We start from the raw sequence: 17,481 nt of genomic DNA on the forward strand, positions 1-17,481 counted from the left end.
GAAATTTTGCTTATATTGTGATTACATATTACGATAGGCATGTAGTTAAGAAATCGCTTGGGAAAGGAAAAATTCCAAAGTCGTACGATTCAAGGTTCTATTTTTTACTACCAAATGATCTCATTTGTTGAAACTGCATTTAGAAATTGGGACAATGCCAAAATCTGTAGCAGAAAAGAGTGATTGAATTTTGTCTATGCCAAAATTTACCAAAATGGAAAATATGATGTGTAGGCCCGCTTGTTATTGATATTTTAAATTCTAAATACAGACGGTAAAATCTTAAAGCATAGATTTAATTACAAGAAAACTAATTATTTAAATAGATCTTCAATTACATTGATGGTTGAAAAATTGTTGTTATTTGGAGTTTCTATTCTGAAAAAAATACTTTCAAGTCAACCGAGAGTTGCCACTTTTTTTCAACCGAGAGTTGAAAAAAACAGACGATATATTGAAAGAGCAGTTTTTTTACAAGCAGGCCCTCGAAAGAGAACCCAATTACAGCGCACTCCTCAAGGGAGATACGCACTCTAACACGCGTCGTGAAACCGGCAACAGGAAGGCCACGCATCACAGCTGCAAAGCGCCGCCACTGCCGCCGAGAAGCTCATCGGCGAGGGCCGCCAAAGGCATCGGTGTCCAACAGGACCCATAAAGACGCTGCTTATTCAACCCCACTAGTGTTGAAAGCTGATTCAGAAGCTACTATGGTTATAGGAATTGCCAAAAGGGGTCGGCAGCTGATTTGAGGAACAGATTCTAAGTGAGCATCACAGTCATCTTACTCCATAAATGTTGGAAGCTTTGATGTGTAGCCAAAGTTGATTTCGTCACAATCTTAAAGGTAAACAAATGTGCATTCGATTGCTGCAGCTTACTAATGTTGTATTCTTATATCAGTGATCTTATGGCTGCATTGCCTTTTGGTCATCGGCACTAGGTTTGGTAAGAAGTACTTCTTGTAAAGTAATAAAATAGAAGTCATCATACTCTACATTTGGAGCTCTACTTGGAACAGGACGGGTCTAGTGAGCACTTCACCTTCATTGAGTCCCAAGAGGTCATGTTGTTCCGACTTGGATTAACACTGCCTTGTATGCAGCATTTGTAACTGCAGTGGCTTCCAAGATGCCAACAGGATCACATGGTGTCATGGAACTTGATACATTTGTCGAGTCAAATTTTACAGTTGAGTTGTTGCCCGAAGTTCTTATGGTTCGATCATAGCATACTATTACATCTTGGAGTATTGCCATCATGTTCTTGAAAAGATCGCTAGGTTTTGCTAGTGCTTTGGACGATGAATGTTCAATCCTTTCCCTTACTGATGTTGAATGGATTAGTTCCTCGTATGGGTTTAAACCATTCTAAAATGAACTCTTAACAACATCATGTGCCTTTAAAGGATCATAGCGCCTGTTGCTTCTGCTACACTTTTTCAGAAACTTGTAGCAATCCTCCACTAAGTTGCTAGAGTATAGTTTGCCATTGTTTTGCAGTTGACGGCCCAAGAAACCAAGCTGCTCAACTAATTTTCTCATAGCTGAATCACTTTTGGGATCAACCACGCAGACCAAGGGCAGAAGAATGAGCAATGAAGTCCAGAGTTGATGTTCTTAACTCACAGAGCTCAAGTGAAGTACTTTGAATTACCTTCCGCATTGCACTTGGGATATTAAAATCTCTCAAGCTCAGGCTGAAACCATCCATAAGCAGTGATTCCATTATGTGGGGCTGCAGAAGATTTATAAGCTTCATGGCCTCCCTTGGACCCTTCTCTGAGAGAGTTGATGAGATGATGGCAGTAACTAAGTCTCCAACAGATTTGCTTTTTGGATGGCTTGGTAAGGCTGTTAGTGCACCGGTAGTCTGTAGAATCTGAGGTACAGTCCAATAAGGATCACCAGGTGGAATCGTCCCTGACAAGAACATGGCAATTTGGTTTGCCTCTTCTCTAGAGCTTGGTAAGTAATCATTCTCAATCTGAAAGTTCAGCTTCGCGTTGTGGGAGTTCAGCAGCTGATTCTCCATGGTGAAGAGTTCTGTAGCTTCAACCCTTGCTGAAACTGATCTTGGGAAGAAGATGTGAACACAGTCACCATCAAAATCTGCTCTAAGTTTACCACAATGAGTGGGTTGATCTTTATGGTATGGTCATCATGTATATGAACATATAAGGCTTGAACTGAGTGCATGTCAGTGCTTGGTGATCTATCGAGGAAGACCATATCCCCATCAAGGACTCTTCGCTCTACAGTTTCACCAACCCCCAGCATGGTGCATTTCTTGCTTCCTTTCTCCCCAGCCAAGTCATATGTGCTGGACTTGACGTCAGTGTATATTAGGCATAGTCCTTTATCCATCATATCTTGCAGTCTAGCAATGTTGTAATCTGTGACATGTTCTTCTACCGACATTCTTGCTACCACTTCATCAGGCATTCCAACTACATCAAGACCAATGTATGGGTCACCAGTTATCACTGCACGGGAATTGAAGCTTGAACTCTTACTGATGAAGAGTGCCTTCATCCTTTGCTGCCACTGTTTTGGTGCAGGCTGTCTTGTAAAGGTGACACTTGGTGTACCCTTCGAAAGACATGCGATACATTATGCTGCTGGCTGCTGCTGCTATAATCAGGAACACAATTTCTACTTATTTTGCAGATTAATCTATTACATTTGCTGTTCCTCCCATATTGATGTAATCGGCAACAGCTACCGGTAGATCGTCTTCCCCTACCTCATGTGCTTTGAAGTTTGGGTGGCTAATACTTGAGCTTTTGTTCAGTTCTATTGTATGTAGAACTTTCTGCAACAAGCATTTCGATGTGTCCTAAATTAGAAAGGAATCATTAGGAGTAATGATGCATTTGAAAGGGGGGAATAGTAGAGGTAGTGTTTTATGAGGAGGTACTACAGGAGGGCATATGGTTGTGTTGTCGTCTAAAAGATTTGAAATATGCAGGCAATTTGGTGGAACACACACATAACTCATGATAAATCCATCCTGAAGATTATACCCCCTAGCCACAAGTCTTGTTCTTGTATGTTCGGTGATCTTCTGCATTATGTTCTGAATCTAAGAAACAGAAAAACAAGATGAGTCCCTCTGCTACCAACAATGGAAAGGTTTTCAGGAGCATAGATAGATATTTTCCAGAACTTTTGAGTACCTCTTTTGGGTGAAGAGGGCGGCGGTGTGATGTCCACCTCATCTGGAAGCCAAACTGATCGAGGAAGCTCCAAAATCCATCACCAACCTCCTTATCTAATGGTGCTTTGATTCTAAGCTGCGGGCACTATTGGATTTCTTGACTTGGGTGACACATATTGGTGGGATATTCCGGAACAAGAGGAATTCAGGGATAGGTAAGAGCAGATAATTTCATTGTTTCAACCAAAGTAATGTTGCGTTCTTTTTAATCCGTAATCTACTGTTTGGCTTTGCAATGGTTGCATGAGAATTTTTTTACTGACAAGACACGATTTGATATTTGAGGATAAGCTTACCGAACCAAGTGAGCAAATTTGTATGAACAAGAAGATACAATGAACGCATCGTGGGGTGAGTTACAAATTACCTGACAGTATGAACATGAAGTGAACTTTCTTTCCTTCACAGTGCCCTTCTGCTGGAGATGTAAAAAAAAAATCAATGCATGATGAGACTTGAGACACCATGTTAGTAACAGATAATATGATTTGTGTTGCAGTGGCCGGGTTTTACATTGGGTTTCTTGAGGCGGAGGCTGGAGAGACAGATGCTGTTGAGTATCTTCCCCAGCTCGGCGACATGGCTGGGGTGGTAGATGGGCATGGGCAGCTCGATGAAGCCAAAATGGCCTTCGCATTTGTCAACCTGGGTGGTGCCGCAGGAGTCGCAGCTGCCAACCTGCAGCAGCAGCCCCAACGAGCGGTTGTCCTGGAGCTGGCTATCGTGCGTGATCGGAAGGGCTTCACTGACGCGTCCACCGACTACGCCTTGAGCTTTCGTAAGAGGATGCATGCGTGTAAGTAACAATCATCAAAGAAGATTGATCAGCAGTTAGAGAGACCAGAAGAGCTGATCAATGGAGATGAAGGGAAGAGATGAGCGCGCTTATGATTTCATCATTGCTTGCGACACTGAGCTTGATCCAGCGGATGGCGCCCTCCGGGATGTGCATGGCGGCGGCAGCTCCCGTGTAGTCGTCCGCCATTTCTCTTTCTGTGGAAGAAATAGATCGAACGCCATGATGAGCTCTATCTGTCTCCAATGAACAAGGATCACAATGATATGTGTTATGAGCATAGTTTAGAGAGATCAAAATTACGACCACCAGTGTACTAGTTAGGAATCAAAAGTTTGCAAGGATGCAGCGATCGATGCAAACAATTATCAAAACCAGATGCTACTTGCTTGTATAGTTAGTTGAGTAGGGGGAAGAGAGGGAGAGGGAGAGCACTAACCAACTGCTACTTGCTTGTATAGTTAGCTGAGAGGGGGAGGAGGGGAGGGAGAGGGAGAGCAAGAGAACTAACCACCTTAAAAAGGCCTTCGGGTCTGAACTCTGAAGAGATGTGGATGACTCTTGCTTATTTTAGTACAGGGTGTGGGCTCTTTCCCTTTTAAGTACGTTGAGTGAAGTCTCTCACTCCCTATTTATGTGGAGATGCACGTAGTGTGTGCCTAGGGTTGCGCTGTCTGTGCCAGAGGAAAGAAAACCTTGGTTGTAAGGTGGATGGTTCGGGTGGTCTGAGGACTGTCGATAGATACCTGGTTTATACTGTTTCAAACGCCTTGAGTCTTAATCATCTTCATGATGATGACTAATGCATTTGAACCAGTTTAAACGGGATGGTTCTGCCACACCCCGCGCCCATTCTTTAACATGTTGTTCGTAAGCAGCAGCTTCTATAACCTTTTGTAACATTGTTGTTCTTTGGAGAGTACTCATGATCCACTCATCCGTCTCCAGGTTGAAGGAAGCTATGCGACCATTTTTGTTAAAATCATGGACCCATGTATATGGTAATAAAAGAGGAAGTAAGCCGATCCAAGGAGCACACATTTTGGTGCGGACAAGGTCAACACATGTGCAATTATTTTGTGATCCAAAGAACAACAATGTTACAAATGGACTAACGATGACCTTTACGCATTGAAACTATTTGCTTTGCATTTGTGAGTTATACACCATGGCTATCTTGTAAGAGCAACTTCAGCAAGGCCAAATTAAAAAAAGCCCAATAGAGTCCTTAGTTGAGTTGTCAAAATAGCGAGGACCCCAAATTGCCCCCTCCGTTCGCCTGGTGACCCACGCACTTGATGAAGATCCCTTTGGATGTTCAAGTGCGGGAACTCCATGCGGGTAATACAGGTGAATGAAGTCTGGGTACAATAATTATATATGTTTTTATCTCATCCTCATCACCAGGTCCAGGTACCTCTCTACGGCAGCGCAGCCAAATTTCCATGGGCAATTGGCATATTAATAGATTAATTGCTGGTCAAAGGAATGTCCTGGTGAATTGAAATGTCATGTATTCATGAACAAAGAGAGAGAGAGAGAGAGTACCAAGTAAGTGGAGCAATTAAAAATAATATTATACCTTAATTGTTACAGACACTATCACCATAACTGGCTTCCGGTGTATAATCCTACTCCAACTTAGGGGTCCATGGTTAGTACATTTGTAAAATTATTGTTCTTTGGATCTTAATTCTGCAGTACATGTGTTGAGCCTGTCCATACCAAAAGGATTATCTCTCCTATTGTACATCTTTGACAAGATCCCACATTGCTGACACCAGCAAAGGTTGTGCACATTCTGCCCGACTATTGATATAAGACACAAGCAGAGAACCTTTAAGTTCATATAAGGTTATCTGCGGGTCAATGCACATAATGTCATTTGGTTCCTCGACAATGCGGCCTAGTGGCTCTTGGACTACAATGTTACAAATATACATGTTTATGATCCAAAGAACAATAATGTTATAAAAATTTAGTTTAGTACATTTGTATCATTGTCCATTGTCATCAGAAGAGTTGCTATAAACTCAAAACTCACAAGGAATCATGATCAAAAGTTTGTAACACTGATGTTCTTTGGAGACCTTGTTTGTAGTAAAAGGACTAGCTCTGACTCATCCGTCACTTAAAAATGGTGTACATCTTCGACAAGATCCCACGTTGCTGACATCAACAAAGGTTGTACACATTCTACATTTGATAAAATGATATTTCCATCAGCACACACTAGAACATTGACACAACTAGAAAGAAACTTCGTTGTGTTTTTGCTTCAATTCACTTTTGTCATAATATTTATTCAAAACATGTAGCTCATGGCTGAAAAGATTGTTGCCCTGCCATCATGAAAAACATACTTAGTGAGCTCACCCATTCTCCGCTTTCGGTCTTATTGGTACTTAGATCTAATTGCTATTTTTGTTCTATAGCTCCCAGTTGCACTCCATCAGGTATATGTAAATCTGTGAAATAATAGTTCTACGAGTTTGTCGCAACACTTTTTTCTTCAGTATTACAAACATTTCAGAATATACGTGAATCAAAAGATTATAACATTGTTGTTATTTGGATTATAAACATGTTGTACATGTGTTGACCTAGTTTGCACCAAAAGGACTAGGTTTGACTCATCCGCCACAAACATAGGTTGTACATCTTTGACAAGATCCCATGTGCTGACATCAATAAAGGTTGTACACATTCTACAAAATCCCTGCCAATAATTCCAATCTTTGTCTTGTACACATTTTGTAAGATCATAGAAACTACAAGCAGAAACAATCTAAAAATGCTGTTCATTCAGCTCTAGAAGCGCTTGTGGTAGCTCCACCTATAGAAGCTGCACATCTTGAGCAAGAAGTTGCGGCAGATGAGCATGAGGCCCATGTTGAGGCAGCCAACAATCTCGATTAGTTCTAGGTAGCTAGACCTCAAACAAAACCGACTTTTCTAAGTCCTTCTCTAGCACCACTTTTGGCTCCATCACCTAAGTACTAAGCATGATAAAAGTTGAGTTCCATCTAGTTTTGCAATCAAGATACAATTTTTTCTTCAATTCAACCTTTTGTTGTGAAGCTATTTTCACAAATTTTTCATACCTCTTTGGTGTAGCAATCCTGTAAGCAATGCCTTCCCTTATTCTTGCAATAGATTTCTTGATCACTTCCAAGCCATCTTGAACAATAAGATTCAGAATACGCGCACAACATCGCGTATGCAAGTGCTTTCCACCCAACAATATATTACCTTCCCCAAGTCTTGATTCCATTAGACCAATCATATTATCATTGACACTACAGTTATCAAGGGTCACAATGGATACCCTGGAATCAGGATCCCAACTCTGGAGACATTTCAATTGACACTGAAATAAATTAGCAAGGCAACTAGGCAAAATAATAAAGTGTACAACAAGAAAATATAGCACATATAACAAGGAATTGAAGTATACAACAAGAAATTATGACACATATAGCAAGAAAATAAAGTATACAACAAGAAATTATGACACATATAGCAAGTTATACCTCAAAATGCAATTTCTAAGGGTCCATAACTTATAGTTGTAAAGTGCTTTCCTAGCTACATCTTAAGCAAACACATAGTTTTCAAAAGCTACCGACCCTTTTCAATGGATGCAAACCTCAAATTTGATTGCACTTTTTGTCACCAGGCTTCTTTCTATAAATACAGATTTTCACATGAGTTCGCAGATGGTTTGTACCGTTTTTTGATGTAGCTAAAAGCTTCTTGCCACAATGGTTACACTTTGCCTTCCAAACTCCATCGTCATCACACATTCTTGTGAAGTCCTTCCATACTTCAAAAGTAAGCTTCCTCTCTGAGCCACGAGAGTGAGTAACAGTGGCCGTCCCATTTTCTTGCACATCATCAGCTTCATCATCAATTGGTATTACTTCATTAGGAGGGGTAGCTGCAGCTACTTCTTCAAGAGGGATCGATGTCAGCAAGTCTTGCACAGGTCGGGCACTGCTAGACGGTGGTTCCATCGTCACAATAGTCGGTAGTTTAAAAAAAGAAGCAAATTAACTAAATATCACAACAACTATTAATTATCAATCAACAACACGCACAATCTAACTACAAATTAACTGTAGCAAACTACCCGATCTAAGCAATTTCCATGTCTACTACCATGTGCATCTTGCAAAACCAAGCATTTTGGATCTAGCATCGACATCAGTAGCAAAGAAAAAAGAAAGAAATTAAGATTGGAAGCAGAACCTTGGAGGATCGGGGCCACGAAGGCTTGGGGCAGCTGCGGATTGGTGCCGGCTCGGATCTTCAGCGGCCGGCGAAGTGGGGCCTTGCAACGGATTGGAGTTCCTCGATGGGTTGCTGTGGCTTGGAGCTCGAGGAAGGCATGGACATGGTGGGGTCATGTGGGCGTGCGGCTCCGGCTTGGGGCTCCGGCAAGGTGGGAGGCTCCGGTGGTCCGTCCAGCCATCAGGCTTGGTCGCACGAGTGCTCACGCCGCACTATCTTGGGGCAATAGCTCTGGCCGCTGGGGCATAGGTGGTGGCGGAGGCCGCCGCTCTCTTACCTGTGTGCTGTGGGGCTGGGGATGGGAGGGGTGGAAATAAAAGGAGAAACCCGTACAATTGCAGCAGCTCCATTTATATATTTGTACGCGGGGTGCACATGTCAGCTATTGTAGTGGGTTCACGGGCAGAGCGGGCATGGGTACACTAGTCTGAGCGCTCCTTCAGGAGGTAGGGTAGGGTTGCAACACCACCTTTTTCTCCTCGTGCTATTGATGCATTTCATGCAGCCATGAGCCCTTAGATGCTTGCACTGGGGGTGCTTGAGTTCCATCGTTTTTCCTCATATTCGTGTACCTCACAGAGTATGTCCATTTCAATGCACTGCATTGACTGAGTGGAGCAACATGATAGGTTTCTCGACCAACAGGAGTGAAGTGCGACAGGTCGCATGTGTTTGCATCTTGGTTTGCTGGCTAGCTGTGGGTCAATGCACATAATGTCATTTGGTAACTCAACAATGCGGCCTAGTGGCCCTTGGACAACCCAGACATCACAATGGAATCCATTGAAACATTATGTGCTACTTGCTGGTCTGCTCAGAAGAAGGAGCAGTCACCTGATGAAGCTAGATGTCGTGTTGTATAAGTAGGAGGCAAAAGAGACAATGCTCGTTGGCTCAGAAGAAGGTAGAGTTAGGTGATGGAGCCAAACGCAGTGCTAGAGAAGGACTCGGAAAAGCCAGCTTTGTTTGAGGTCTAGCTACCTAGAACTGATCGAGATTGTTGGCTGCCTCAACATGGGCCTCGTGCCCATCTGCTGCGACTTCTTGCTCAAGATGTGCAACTGCTATAGGTGGAGCTACCACAGGTGCTTCTAGAGCTAAATAAACATCATTTATGTTCTATTTTTGTTCTATAGCTCCCAGTTGCACTCCATCAGGTAAATGTAAATCCATGAAATAATAGTTCTAGGAGTCTGTCACAATGCATTTTCCTTCAATATTATGAATATTTTAGAACATCCGTGAATCATGATCAAAAGTTTATAACATTGTTGTTATTTGGATTATAAACATGTTGTACATGTGTTGACCTTGTTTGCACCAAAAGGATTAGCTTTGACTCATCCATCACAAACAAAGGGAGTACTTAGACTGTTTCCACTTGTAGTTTCTATGGTCTTACAGAATGTGTACAAAACAAAGATTGGAATTATTGGCAGGGATCTTGCAGAATGTGTACAACCTTTGTCGATGTCAGCAACATGGGATCTTATCAAAGATCTACACCCTTTGTTTGTGTTGGATGAGTCAAAGCTAGTCCTTTTAGTGCAGACAAGGTCAACACATGTACAACATGTTTATAATCCAAATAACAACAATGTTATAAACTTTTGATCCTGATTCATGAATGTTCTGAATTGTTTGTAATACTGAAGGAAAAAGCATTGTGACAAACTCCTAGAACTATTATTTTATGGATTTACATTTACTTGATGGAGTGCAATTGGGAGCTATAGAACAAAAATAGCAATCAGATCTGAGTACCAATAAGACCAAAAGCGGAGAATGGGTGAGCTCACTAAGTGTGTTTTTCATGATCGCAACAATCTTTTGAGCCATGACCTACATGTTTTGAATAAATATTATGACAAAAGTGAATTGAAGCAAAAACACAAAGAAGTTTCTTTCTGGTTGTGTCAATGTTCTGGTGTGTGCTGTGGAAAGATCATTTTATCAAATGTGGAATGTGTACAACCTTTGTTGATGTCAGCAACGTGGGATTTTGTCGAAGATGTACACCATTTTTTAGTGATGGATGAGTCAGAGCTAGTCCTTTTACTACAAACAAGGTCAACACATGTACAACATATGTTTATAATCCAAAGAACATCAGTGTTACAAACTTTTGATCATGATTCATTGTGAGTTTTGAGTTTGTAGCAGCTCTTCTGATGACGATGGACAATGTTACAAATGTACTAAACTAACTTTTTATAACATTGTTGTTCTTTGGATCATAAACATGTATATTTGTAACATTGTAGTCCAAGAGCCACTAGACCGCATTGTCAAGGAACCCAATGATATTATGTGCATTGACCCGCAGCTAGCCTTATGTGAACTTAAAGGTTGTCTGGTTGTGTCTTATATCAATGGTTGGATCTACACCGTAGACATGTGGTTCCTAAAGGACTTTGAGAATGGTGTATGGTCCAAAGAGCACATGAAACAGATTAAATTTATTGTCAGAGATCTTGCAGAATGTGCACAACCTTTGTTGGTGTTTGCAATGTGGGATCTTATCAAAGATGTACAATAGGAGAGATAATCATTTTGGTATGGACAGGGTCAACACATGTACTGCAGATTTATGATCCAAAGAACAACAGTTTTACAAATGTCTAACCATGGACAACCTTCTCTAAGTTGGAGTAGGATTATACACCGGGAGCTAGTTATTGTGATAGTGTCCGTAACAAGGTATAATATTAGGCGTGTTTGGGAGAGCTCCACTCCAATTTTTCTAGCTTCGCTCCACAAAATCCATGCCAAACACGTCTAGCTCCAGAAATTCAAGATCCGGAAACTCCAGAAAAAACCTGGAGTTGGGGGGCCAACTCCATATTTTTCATGGAGCTCCTCATGGGTTGATCCAAAAACACTAGATATAGACATTCTCATGAAGTTGGGGTAAAATTATCCACCATTGCCACCGGTTACACAACGTACCTCTTCGCGAGAAAAAAAGAACAGTGTCCCTTCTCCCTACACCCCTCCCTCGTCTTCTTCCTCGTAAGGCGCCGCCACCCCCTGTCCCGTGAAACCCTAGCGCAAGTCCCCCCGGGAGACGTCGCCAGCAGCCTCTACTCTCAAGCAAAATGGAGCCTACTGAAGCTGATGTCCCTTCCCATCCAGGTATTGTGGAGTAATCCCTTGTATCCCCTTCAATTTCTCTTCTTCTCACTCACAATTTCTTCCCATCCATGGCGCCACAGGCTCTGCTTCTTCCTCAAGGGGCCAGACCCCTTTCATCCCGTCAGCCTCAGCTGACCCTAGCGCCGCCGCATCCAACGAGGTTGCCAGGTGCAGCCGTGGCCAGCCAGGAGGCGCGGGTGTGGAACCTGCTGAGGCCGTATCCCTAGCATCGGCCGTGGCCCTAGCGCAGCCAGCTTCCAGCAGTAGCGCGAGTATGGAATGCTGAATCATCTGAATTCAGGTGATGAAAGGCAGACATCTGCACCAAAGCAGAGTTAAGCAAATGCAGAGATGAGGCACAAAACCATCCATTGACAGCGCTGCTACATTTCAAACTTTCAATAGAAGCATAGCAGAATTTTGCAAACTACTACACGCATGACGATCCGATGTATATATCTGATAATTTCATCTTCTTATTTGCCGTTGACTGTGTGATGCATATCTACCTATCTAGAGAGTGTTCTACTGGTTGAATACAACGTTGGGGATGTCCGGGAATTTCTCTTTGATTGCAGCCTTGATGCCGCTCCCGATGGACTCTGGCCCGTCGTACTTCACCAGGCAGTCCTCGCCGTCGATGGCCACCACGTCCACAGTCCCGCTGTAGTTTGTGATCGCTAGCCGCAGTATGTCCAGGTGTCGGTTCACCGCCTGCAGCACCAAAGAATCTCTTGCCAATGAGTTCATGGCAGAGGACGGTGCTATATCCATGGTGGACAAGTTCATTCAGCGACCTCGGGCGTTGTCTCCACCGGTGGTTGATCCCCCTCGAACACCTGGCGGATTTCCTTGAAAGCGTAACCGAACTTCTCCTTGAGCATGCGTTCGATGCCCATATTCATCATCGTCGTAGAGCTCAGCTACCGCATGCTCATACAGTAGTGCGAGTACTGTAGCGTGAAAAAAAAGAAAGGGGCAAAAAAAGACTATTCCTCTTGAAGCCTCCCTTTTATGGAGCTGGAGTTAGCCAATCAGCCAAACAGGTAGAACAACTCCTTGTTTTCCCGAGTTTGTGGATTAGAGTTGAAAAAACCTGGAGTTGGTGGAGTGGAGTTATTTTTCTAGAGTTGGAGTGCTCCCAAACAGGCCCATTATTTCTAGTTGCTCAACTTACTTGGTACTCTCTCTCTCTCTCTCTCTTCATGAATACATGACATTTCAATTCGCTAGGACATGCCTTTGACCAGCAATTAATCTATTAATATGCCATTTACCCATGGAAATTTGGCCGTGCTACCATAAAGAGGTGCCTAGACATGGTGATGAGGATGAGACGAAAAACATATATAATTGTTGCACCCGGACTTCATTCACGTGTAATACCCACATTTGAGGCAACAAAGGGTTCCTCAATTAGTGGGAGCTCGTCTTGAGATGATGAGAAGCAAAGTATTGTATTCATTGTGCTCGTAATTCATGCACTTCAAGCCCCAAATGACCATGATGAGCGATGCGGTATAATTTCAGTACATGGAGTTCTCGCACTTGAACATTCAAAGGGATCTTCATCAAGTAACAACTCTTGTAATGACGATATACAATGTTACAAATGTAATAACAAACAAGGTTTAGGATCTAAGTTTGCACTAACTATTTTTAACATTGTTGTTCTTTGGATCATAAATATGTACATTTGTAATATTGTAGTCCAACGGCCACTAGGCCGCATTGTTGAGTGACCAATGCAAATGACATTATTTGCATTGAACCACAACTAGCCTTATGTGAACTTAAATGATTGTTTGGTTGTATCATATGGCAATGGTCAGACCTTCACAATAGACTTGTGGTTTTTAAACGATTTTCAAAATGGTGTATGGTCCAAAGAGCACATGATACATATTAAATTTATTGCTAGGGATCTTGCCGAATGTGCATAACTGTTGTTGGTGTCACCAATGTGGGGTCTTGTCAAAGATGTATAGCAGGAGAGATAATCTTTTTGGTGCGTACAAGGTCAGCACATGTACTGCAAATTTATGGAACAACATTTTTACAAATGTACTAACCATGGACAACGTTCCCTATGTAAGAGTAGGATTATACGGGGAAGCCTCTAGTGGAGATAATGTCCCAAAATGGATGTTTGAAAATCTCACGGGGACTCGCCACGAGTTCACACGCAGGTGGAGAGGGCCGGTGACCTGATGGCGGTGGTGGCGGCGAGTGGGAGCCTCTTCCCCCGCCGCATGGGAGCTTCTTGCCCTGCCCTAGAGATGACGGCTTGACCAACCGACCAGGAGGATGCCTCGAGTGCCCTCGAACCCGATGTCAGGTTAGTTCATGAGAGAACCACAACCCACGGCCCAGCAAACCCCAGCAAACAACAATGTTAGAAATGTAGTTACGAACAAGGTTTAGGGTCCAGGTTGGCACTAACTTTGTTCTTTGGATCATAAACATGTACATTTGTAACATTGTTGTTCTTTGGATCATAAACATGTTGTACATGTGTTGACCTTGTCTGCACCAAAACATGTGGCTTACTTCCTCTTTCATTACCATAACATGAGTTCATGATTTTAACAAAAAAGGCCGCATAGCTTCCTTCAACCTAGATACATAGGTCTGAAGCACTAGCACTCTCCAAGGACCACTAGGCCGCATTGTCGAGGCACCAAGTGTCATTATGTGCATTGTCCTGCAGCTAGCCTGACTTGGTTGTATCTTATGGCAATGGTTGGGCCTTCACCATGGACTTGTAGTTTCTAAAGGACTTTGAGATTTTGCAAAATGTGCACAACCTTCAATATCTTGTAGAATGAGCTGCCACTTGTTGAGGAACCATTTGTTGCCTCGAATGCGGGATTATAGGTGAATGAAGTCTAGGTGCAAGAATTATGCTTTTCATCACATCCTCATCCTAGCTCATCATGATCTGAAGAAGAGTTTCTACATGATGAGGCACTCTCTGGAGCATAGACATATCCGTGTTCTCCACGGCATCAGCATAGTTCACATAATTCTCCTCTGCCTCTTGCCATGACCAAGATCCTGAACCTCCGGGAAAGAAGGATCTTCATTCTCAACACAATGTGCAAATCTCATTGTGCTCCCAAGAGCACTTCTCCTCATCGCTATCGTATGAAAAGCGCTTCTCATCAGCACTAGGGTCCAAGTTGGCTCCATGCATCAATATAGAATGAAAGTCATCTGTTTAGGATTGAGGCGAGCGGCGGGCGTCAAGCTCCACGCTGAACACATAGAATTTTAATTTACAAAAGTAATTTTTAATGTACATGCGGGGGAACTAAAAGCATAAAGTTTGAACAAAAATAAATATGACCATGATCTCACTTTTATCACCGGGAGTCTGTCACAATGCTTGTTCCTTCAGAACAAGAAACATTCTAATTTTTTTTCAAAGACGGGCGAAATGGTAATCCGCTCCTACAAAAGAGCGAAGAGCGAGGCTACTGTAGCAGTTGACCCACCCTGAAGAAACATTTTCAGGGGCAGGTGACGCCATCACCCGTCCCAAAAAAGGGGCGCCATTTTCAAAGGCGGGTAATGGCTTCACCCACTCCTGAAAAAATAAAATAAAAGGCGGGTGATGGCGCGGGCAGCGGCAGCACATGCACATGCCTCTCTCTTGCTTCCTTATCTCTAGAAAGACAGCAGCAGCAGCACATGCACAGGCCTCTCTCTCTTCCTTATCTCTTCGGTCTTCTCCGCCATCTCTTCCTCTCCCACGGTACCGCAGCCGCCACCTCTTCTCCCCGGTCTCCCTTCCTTGCAGTGCCGCCACCTCCCCTACCCTCCCCTCACTTGCTGCGGCACCACCTCCCCTCCCCTCCCCCTCCCTTGCCGCAGCGGCGGCGTGAAGCGAGCACGGGCAGCGGTGCTTTCCCCTCCCACGCTGCCTCCCCTCCTCTCCAGGGCTCGTGAGGCGGCGCGGGTCCGCAGCACATGGGGCGGCACGGGTCTACGGCGTTGCGGACAAGCTCGATGAGCTGCAGCATGGGGCCGCGGAGCACGGAAGGGCTGTAGCGCACGGCGGCTTGGCGAGCTCTGCCGGTGCACGGAAGGGTCTCCGCGGCGGAAGGGCTGCAACGCACGGAAGGGTCTCCACGGCGGAAGGGCTGCAACGCACAGAAGGGTGTTCGTGGCGGGCGAGCTCTGCCGGCTCAAGCGCAGCTGCATGTCTGAGGCGAGCGCAGCGGCCTGGAGCAGAGGCCGCGGGGCGGTGCTGCGGTGGCACGTGGTGGCGCTATGGGCGCGCAGCCAGCCCGGCCTTAGCTCTGGCAACTGCATGCGGTGCTTCAAGCGCCGGGCCGGCTCAGGCTTCGTGCGGCTGGCTCGAGCTCCGGCGTCGGCGCGACGCTACGGGCGCTCGAGGGCTGGCCCGATCAAGGGCCGACGCGGACAATTTTTTTTGTTTTTAAATCGGTTACTACGGGCAGCTGACGGGATGACCCACACCTGCAAACAACATTTGTAGCTGTGAGAAGCATGCAATTTTACCCGTCCCTAAAAACCATTTCTATAGTAGTGCAACCAATTCGCCGCGCGCGTTCTGGCCAAGTCTCGATCGAGCGACACCCGAGATCCTCCTCCAGCCCACCGCGCATGTTCGATCCCGGCACAACAAGGTGGGGGCGCGCCGCGACAGGCCAATACGGGTTTGTTTAGTTCCTCGGGACTAAACTTTAATCCCGTCACATCGAATGTTTGGACATAGTATTAAATATATACTAATTATAAAACCCATTGCATAAATGGAGGCTAATTCGCGAGATAAATCCATTAAACCTAATTAGTCCATGATTTGATAATGTTGTGCTACAGTTAATATATGCTAATAATGGATTAATTAGGACTAATAGATTCGTCTCGTGAATTAGTTTCTATTTATACAATTAGTTTTACAGTTAGCTCATATTTAGTCATCCTAATTGACATTCAAATATTCGATATAATCCGAACTATAAAAATTAATCACTGTATCCATACACCGCTAAGCTTGTTGCCGATCCATACACCGCTAAGTTTGTTGCTACGGTAGAAATATCCGCATCGCTTGAGACACAAAGCCGGCCGGATGCTGAAACTTGCTGGAGACATGAAGCCACCCCCCTCCCCCCCCCCCGGGCGCCGATTTGGACCCCCCTTACTACTTAATCAGCCACCATCTCGGCACGATCGTTCCCACGGCCGCCGGCCCGGCCGGCGAGCTCATCACGTGACCGGCATGTTGTGTTGGAATAACAAATGGGTTTAATTAGCAGCTTCGTCAGTTCGTCAGAGCGACGCAGGTGCCGTGATACCCTCTGTCGAGGCCTTGCTTATCAGCCTGTTACTTATCAGCGCGCCCAATAGGCGACCGCCAGTTCATCGCCAATCATTCTCTCCACGGAATTCAACCCGTTTTTTACTTTTTCTTTCCTTATAAAATATACTCGCTTGGCTCGGTTTGATTATCTCTCAGCCGCTGCTGTCAGGGCTGACTATGCTACGATCGATCGACAGACCGACACGGAATGGGAGTAATTGCAGATCAGAATCTTCTAAACCCCTTGGATGGCCATGCATCCATGCATGTTACGTTCCGGAATTAACAAGCTAGCCCCGGATCGAGCTCGATCGCGAGAGAACCCGATCGGAACGCGATACGAAACTGTAGCTGCGCGCGCACGTGCCGTACGTCGTGCGCTCGATCAGATCGTCCATCGATCGATCTCGCCTGCGCCTCCAGGCTTCGTTCTCAGAAGATCCGTCGACCTCAGCGGCTGGTCAGCTCCTCCGCCATCTAGCGCTTCTTAGGGTGTGTTCGTTTCCTGGGGTCTAAAGTTTAGAGGGGTCACATCAAAGAGAATCTTGTCATTTAGAAGTGTTAAATAAAGTCTAATTACAAAAGTAATTGCAGAACCCCAGTGCTAATTCGCGAGACGAATCTAATGAGGTATATTAGTCCATGATTAGCGGATGATTACTGTAGCATCACTGTGGCAAATTATGGATTAATTAGGCTCATT

At 44.3% G+C, this 17,481-nt stretch overlaps 1 pseudogene; it reads right to left on the reverse strand.

The window, feature by feature from the left end:
- Nucleotides 1-1,008: 1,008 nt before the first annotated feature.
- On the reverse strand, nt 1,009-4,204 carry LOC112872860 (annotated as a pseudogene).
- Nucleotides 4,205-17,481: the final 13,277 nt, after the last annotated feature.

Source organism: Panicum hallii, chromosome 9, assembly GCF_002211085.1.
Source record: "Panicum hallii strain FIL2 chromosome 9, PHallii_v3.1, whole genome shotgun sequence".
Lineage (NCBI taxonomy): Eukaryota > Viridiplantae > Streptophyta > Magnoliopsida > Poales > Poaceae > Panicum > Panicum hallii.